This window comes from Oncorhynchus mykiss, chromosome 7 (genome assembly GCF_013265735.2).
Source record: "Oncorhynchus mykiss isolate Arlee chromosome 7, USDA_OmykA_1.1, whole genome shotgun sequence".
In the NCBI taxonomy this organism is placed as follows: Eukaryota; Metazoa; Chordata; class Actinopteri; order Salmoniformes; family Salmonidae; genus Oncorhynchus; species Oncorhynchus mykiss.
In genome coordinates this window covers 42798602-42805341 of record NC_048571.1, presented here as the reverse complement: position 1 = coordinate 42805341, position 6740 = coordinate 42798602, and positions in this window count along the sequence as shown.

Sequence of the window (6740 nt, the reverse complement as noted above, 5' to 3'; positions counted from 1 at the left end):
TCAAATCTATGAAATAACACATATGGAATCATGTAGTATCCAAAAAAGTGTTAAACAAATCAAAATATATTTTATGAATTAGATTCTTCAAAGCAGTCAGCTGTGTGCTTAGGGTTGTTGTCCTGTTGGAAGGTTAACTTTGAGCGCTCTGGAGCAGGTTTTCATCAAGGATCTCTCTGTACTTTGCTCCCTTCATCTTTCCCTCGATCCTGACTAGAATCCAAGTCCCTGCAGCTGAAAAAGATCCCCATAGCATGATGCTGCCACCACCATGCTGCACTGTAGGGAAGGTGCCTGGTTTCCTCCAGACATAACGCTTGGCATTCAGGCCAAAGAGTTCAATCTTGGTTTCATCAGACCAGATAATCTTGTTTCTCATAGTCAGTCCTTTAGGTGACTTCTGGCAAATTCCAAGCGGGCTGTCATGTGCCTTTTACTGAGGAGTGGCTTCCGTCTGGACACTGTCTTGACGTCTGTCTTGAAGGCTCTATCATCTCTACAGAGGAGCTCTGTAGCTCTGTCAGAGTGACCGTCGGGATCAGACCATTTCTTACCTGAATATGTTACTTTACTTTGATTTGTCTTTCCTTCCAGGTTACCCACTTGGTCATTTTGTAAATATATATTATTTTCTGGAACCATTACATGTACCCATCTCATTGTTATTTAATTATTAGAGATATAAAATAAAAAAAATGGCACCACCATGGGTCATGCCCGCAATGGTCATGTGAGATGAAATATTTTGGGATGTGAACACTCAGTGTGTTGAACCCGATGAAGATCTGTTTCGAATCGAAATGTTGTCAATAAAACAGTGAATTGGGAGCTTTAACAGTGTGCAGGCCTTCTTGTTCTATGCTTCTGGAAGGTTCTCCCATCTCCACAAAGGAACTCTGTCAGAGTGACCATCGGGTTCTTGGTCACCTCCCTGACCAAGGCCCTTCTCCCCCGATTGCTCAGTTTGACTGGGCGACCAGCTCTAGGAAGAGTCTTGGTGTAACGGCTTTCTTTGGGTGAAGTAAAGTCGGACCAAAACGCAGCGTTGTGATGATTCATGTTTCTTTAATAAAGAAAAAACTATACATGAATAAACTACAAAAAAAAGAACGTAATGAGAAAACCGAAACAGCCTAAACTGGTGCAAACTAACACAGACAGGAAAAAGGACAATCACCCACAAACACACAGTGAAACCCAGGCTACCTAAATATGGTTCCCAATCAGAGACAATGACTAACACCTGCCTCTGATTGAGAACCATATCAGGCCAGACATAGAAATAGACAAACAAGGCATCCAACATAGAATGCCCACCCAGCTCACGTCCTGACCAACACTAAAACAAGGAAAACACACACGAACGATGGTCAGAACGTGACAGTACCCCCCCTCCAAGGTGCGGACTCCGGACGCACAACCTAAACCTATAGGGGAGGGTGTGGGTGGGCATCTGTCCGCGGTGGTGGCTCTGGCGCTGGACGTGGACCCCACTCCATAATAGTCTTAGTCCACCTCCTTAGCGTCCCTAGATAGGTTACCCTCCTTAATGGCAGCTCGGGACAGAGGGGCAGCTCGGGACAGAGGGGCAGCTCGGGACAGAGGGACAGCTCGGGACAGAGGGACAGCTCGGGACAGAGGGACAGCTCGGGACTGAGGGGTAGCTCAACACTGAGAGGAAGCTCAGCACTGAGAGGAAGCTCAGCACTGAGAGGAAGCTCAGCACTGAGAGGAAGCCCAGGCAGGTAGTTGGCTCTGGCAGATCCCGGCTGGCTGGCAGTTCTGGCAGATCCCGGCTGACTGGCGCTTCCTGGCTGACTGGCGGATCTGGAAGATCCTGGCTGAATGGCGGATCCTGGCTGAATAGCGGATCCTGGCTGACTGGCGGATCTGGAAGATCCTGGCTGACTGGCAGCTCTGGCTGCTCCATGCTGACTGGCAGCTCTGGCTGTTCCATGCTGACTGGCAGCTCTGGCTGTTCCATGCTGACTGGCAGCTCTGGCTGTTCCATGCTGACTGGCAGCTCTGGCTGCTCCATGCTGACTGGCAGCTCTGGCTGCTCCATGCTGACTGGCAGCTCTGGCTGCTCCATGCTGACTGGCAGCTCTGGCTGCTCCATGCTGACTGGCTGCTCTGGCTGCTCCATGCTGACTGGCTGCTCCATGCTGACTGGCAGCTCTGGCTGCTCCATGCTGACTGGCGGCCCTGGCTGCTCCATGCTGACTGGCAGCTCTGGCGGCTCCTTGCAGACTGGCAGCTCTGACGGCATCCTGCAGACTGGCAGCTCTGGCGGCTCCTTGCAGACTGGCAGCTCCTTGCAGACTGGCAGCTCCTTGCAGACTGGCAGCTCCTTGCAGACTGGCAGCTCCTTGCAGACGGGCAGCTCCTTGCAGACGGGCAGCTCCTTGCAGACGGGCAGCTCCTTGCAGACGGGCAGCTCCATGCAGACTGGAGACTCCGGCAGCGCTGTAGAGACGGAAGGCTCTGGCAGCGCTAAACAGGCGGGAGACTCCGGCAGCGCTGGAGAGGAGGAAGGCTCCAACTGCGCTGAACAGGCGGGAGACTCCGGCAGCGCTGGAGAGGAGGAAGGCTCTGGCAGCGCTGGACAGGCGAGGCGCACTGTAGGCCTGATGCGTGGTGCTGGCACTGGTGGTACTGGGCCGAGAACACGCACAGGAAGCCTGGTGCGGGGAGCTGCCACCGGAGGGCTGGTGCGTGGAGGTGGTACTGGGTAGACCGGACCGTGCAGGCGCACTGGAGCTCTTGAGCACCGAGCCTGCCCAACCTTACCTGGTTGAAAGCTCTCGGTCGCCCTGCCAGTGCGGCGAGGTGGAATAGCCCGCACTGGGCTTTGCAGGCGAACCGGAGACACCGAGCGCAAGGCTGGTGCCATTTTAAACTTCCGGCGCCGACAGAGATGGCCGCCTCGCTTCGCGTTCCCCAGGTCATCTTAGGTTTCATCACATACAGTCGAGAAGAACTACTGAATATAAGATCAGCGTCAACTCACCATCAGTACGACCAAGAATACGCTTTTCGCGACGCGGATCCTGTGCTCTGCCTTACAAACAGGACAACGGAGTGGATCCCATGCAGCGACCCAAAAAAACGACTCCGAAAAAGAGGGAAACGAGGCGGTCTTCTGGTCAGACTCCGGAGACGGGCACATCGTGCACCATTCCCTAGCATTCTTCTTGCCAATGTCCAGTCTCTTGACAACAAGGTTGATGAAATCCGAGCAAGGGTAGCATTCCAGAGGGACATCAGAGACTGTAACGTTCTTTGCTTCACGGAAACGTGGCTTACTGGAGAGACGCTATCCGAAGCGGTGCAGCCAACAGGTTTCTCCACGCATCGCGCAGACAGGAAAAAACATCTTTCTGGTAAAAAGAGGGGCGGGGGCGTATGCCTTATGACTAACGTGACATGGTGTGATGAAAGAAACATACAGGAACTCAAATCCTTCTGTTCACCTGATTTAGAATTCCTCACAATCAAATGTAGACCGCATTATCTACCAAGAGAATTCTCTTCGATTATAATCACAGCCGTATATATCCCCCCCCAAGCAGACACATCGTTGGCTCTGAATGAACTTTATTTGACTCTTTGCAAACTGGAAACCATTTATCCGGAGGCTGCATTTATTGTAGCTGGGGATTTTAACAAGGCTAATCTGAAAACAAGACTCCCCAAATTTTATCAGCATATCGATTGCGCAACCAGGGGTGGAAAGACCTTGGATCATTGTTACTCTAACTTCCGCGACGCATATAAGGCCCTGCCCCGCCCCCCTTTCGGAAAAGCTGACCACGACTCCATTTTGTTGATCCCTGCCTACAGACAGAAACTAAAACAAGAGGCTCCCACGCTGAGGTCTGTCCAACGCTGGTCCGACCAAGCTGACTCCACACTCCAAGACTGCTTCCATCACGTGGACTGGGACATGTTTCGTATTGCGTCAGACAACAACATTGACGAATACGCTGATTCGGTGTGCGAGTTCATTAGAACGTGCGTTGAAGATGTCGTTCCCATAGCAACGATTAAAACATTCCCAACCAGAAACCGTGGATTGATGGCAGCATTCGTGTGAAACTGAAAGCGCGAACCACTGCTTTTAATCAGGGCAAGGTGTCTGGTAACATGACCGAATACAAACAGTGCAGCTATTCCCTCCGCAAGGCTATCAAACAAGCTAAGCGTCAGTACAGAGACAAAGTAGAATCTCAATTCAACGGCTCAGACACAAGAGGCATGTGGCAGGGTCTACAGTCAATCACGGACTACAGGAAGAAATCCAGCCCAGTCACGGACCAGGATGTCCTACTCCCAGGCAGACTAAATAACTTTTTTGCCCGCTTTGAGGACAATACAGTGCCACTGACACGGCCTGCAACGAAAACTTGCGGTCTCTCCTTCACTGCAGCCGAGGTGAGTAAGACATTTAAACGTGTTAACCCTCGCAAGGCTGCAGGCCCAGACGGCATCCCCAGCCGCGCCCTCAGAGCATGCGCAGACCAGCTGGCCGGTGTGTTTACGGACATATTCAATCAATCCCTATACCAGTCTGCTGTTCCCACATGCTTCAAGAGGGCCACCATTGTTCCTGTTCCCAAGAAAGCTAAGGTAACTGAGCTAAACGACTACCGCCCCGTAGCACTCACTTCCGTCATCATGAAGTGCTTTGAGAGACTAGTCAAGGACCATATCACCTCCACCCTACCTGACACCCTAGACCCACTCCAATTTGCTTACCGCCCAAATAGGTCCACAGACGATGCAATCTCAACCACACTGCACACTGCCCTAACCCATCTGGACAAGAGGAATACCTATGTGAGAATGCTGTTCATTGACTACAGCTCGGCATTCAACACCATAGTACCCTCCAAGCTCGTCATCAAGCTCGAGACCCTGGGTCTCGACCCCGCCCTGTGCAACTGGGTACTGGACTTCCTGACGGGCCGCCCCCAGGTGGTGAGGGTAGGCAACAACATCTCCTCCCCGCTGATCCTCAACACTGGGGCCCCACAAGGGTGCGTTCTGAGCCCTCTCCTGTACTCCCTGTTCACCCACGACTGCGTGGCCACGCACGCCTCCAACTCAATCATCAAGTTTGCGGACGACACAACAGTGGTAGGCTTGATTACCAACAACGACGAGACGGCCTACAGGGAGGAGGTGAGGGCCCTCGGAGTGTGGTGTCAGGAAAATAACCTCACACTCAACGTCAACAAAACTAAGGAGATGATTGTGGACTTCAGGAAACAGCAGAGGGAACACCCCCCTATCCACATCGATGGAACAGTAGTGGAGAGGGTAGCAAGTTTTAAGTTCCTCGGCATACACATCACAGACAAACTGAATTGGTCCACTCACACAGACAGCATTGTGAAGAAGGCGCAGCAGCGCCTCTTCAACCTCAGGAGGCTGAAGAAATTTGGCTTGTCACCAAAAGCACTCACAAACTTCTACAGATGCACAATCGAGAGCATCCTGGCGGGCTGTATCACCGCCTGGTACGGCAACTGCTCCGCCCTCAACCGTAAGGCTCTCCAGAGGGTAGTGAGGTCTGCACAACGCATCACCGGGGGCAAACTACCTGCCCTCCAGGACACCTACACCACCCGATGTCACAGGAAGGCCATAAAGATCATCAAGGACATCAACCACCCGAGCCACTGCCTGTTCACCCCGCTATCATCCAGAAGGCGAGGTCAGTACAGGTGCATCAAAGCTGGGACCGAGAGACTGAAAAACAGCTTCTATCTCAAGGCTATCAGACTGTTAAACAGCCACCACTAACATTGAGTGGCTGCTGCCAACACACTGACACTGACTCAACTCCAGCCACTTTAATAATGGGAATTGATGGGAAATGATGTAAATATATCACTAGCCACTTTAAACAATGCAACCTTATATAATGTTACTTACCCTACATTATTCATCTCATAGGCATACGTATATACTGTACTCTATATCATCGACTGTATCCTTATGTAATACATGTATCACTAGCCACTTTAACTATGCCACTTTGTTTACATACTCATCTCATATGTATATACTGTACTCGATACAATCTACTGTATCTGCCTATGCTGCTCTGTACCATCACTCATTCATATATCCTTATGTACATATTCTTTATCCCCTCACACTGTGTACAAGACAGTAGTTTTGGAATTGTTAGTTAGATTACTTGTTGGTTATTACTGCATTGTCGGAACTAGAAGCACAAGCATTTCGCTACACTCGCATTAACATCTGCTAACCATGTGTATGTGACAAATAAAATTTGATTTGATTTGATTTGATGTAAGCCGGCCCAAGGAGACGCACTGGGGACCAGATGCGTAGAGCCGGCTTCATGGCACTTGGCTCGATGCTCACTCTAGCCCTGCCGATACGCAGAGCTGGAATGTACCGCACCGGGCTATGCACCCGCACTGGAGACACCCTGTGCACCACAGCATAACACGGTGCCTGCCCGGTCTCTCTAGCCCCCCCGGTAAGCACAGGGAGTTCGCGCAGGTCTCCTACCTGGCGTAGCCATACTCCCTGTGAGCCCCCCCCCCAATACATTTTTGGGGCTGACTCCCGGGCTTCCTTGCCAACCGTGTTCCCTCGTATCGCCGGCGCCTCTCTCCGGCTGCCTCTGCTCTACTAAATGCCTCCACCTGTTCCCATGGGAGGCGATCTCTTCCAGCCAGTATCTCCTCCCAAGTGTAAAC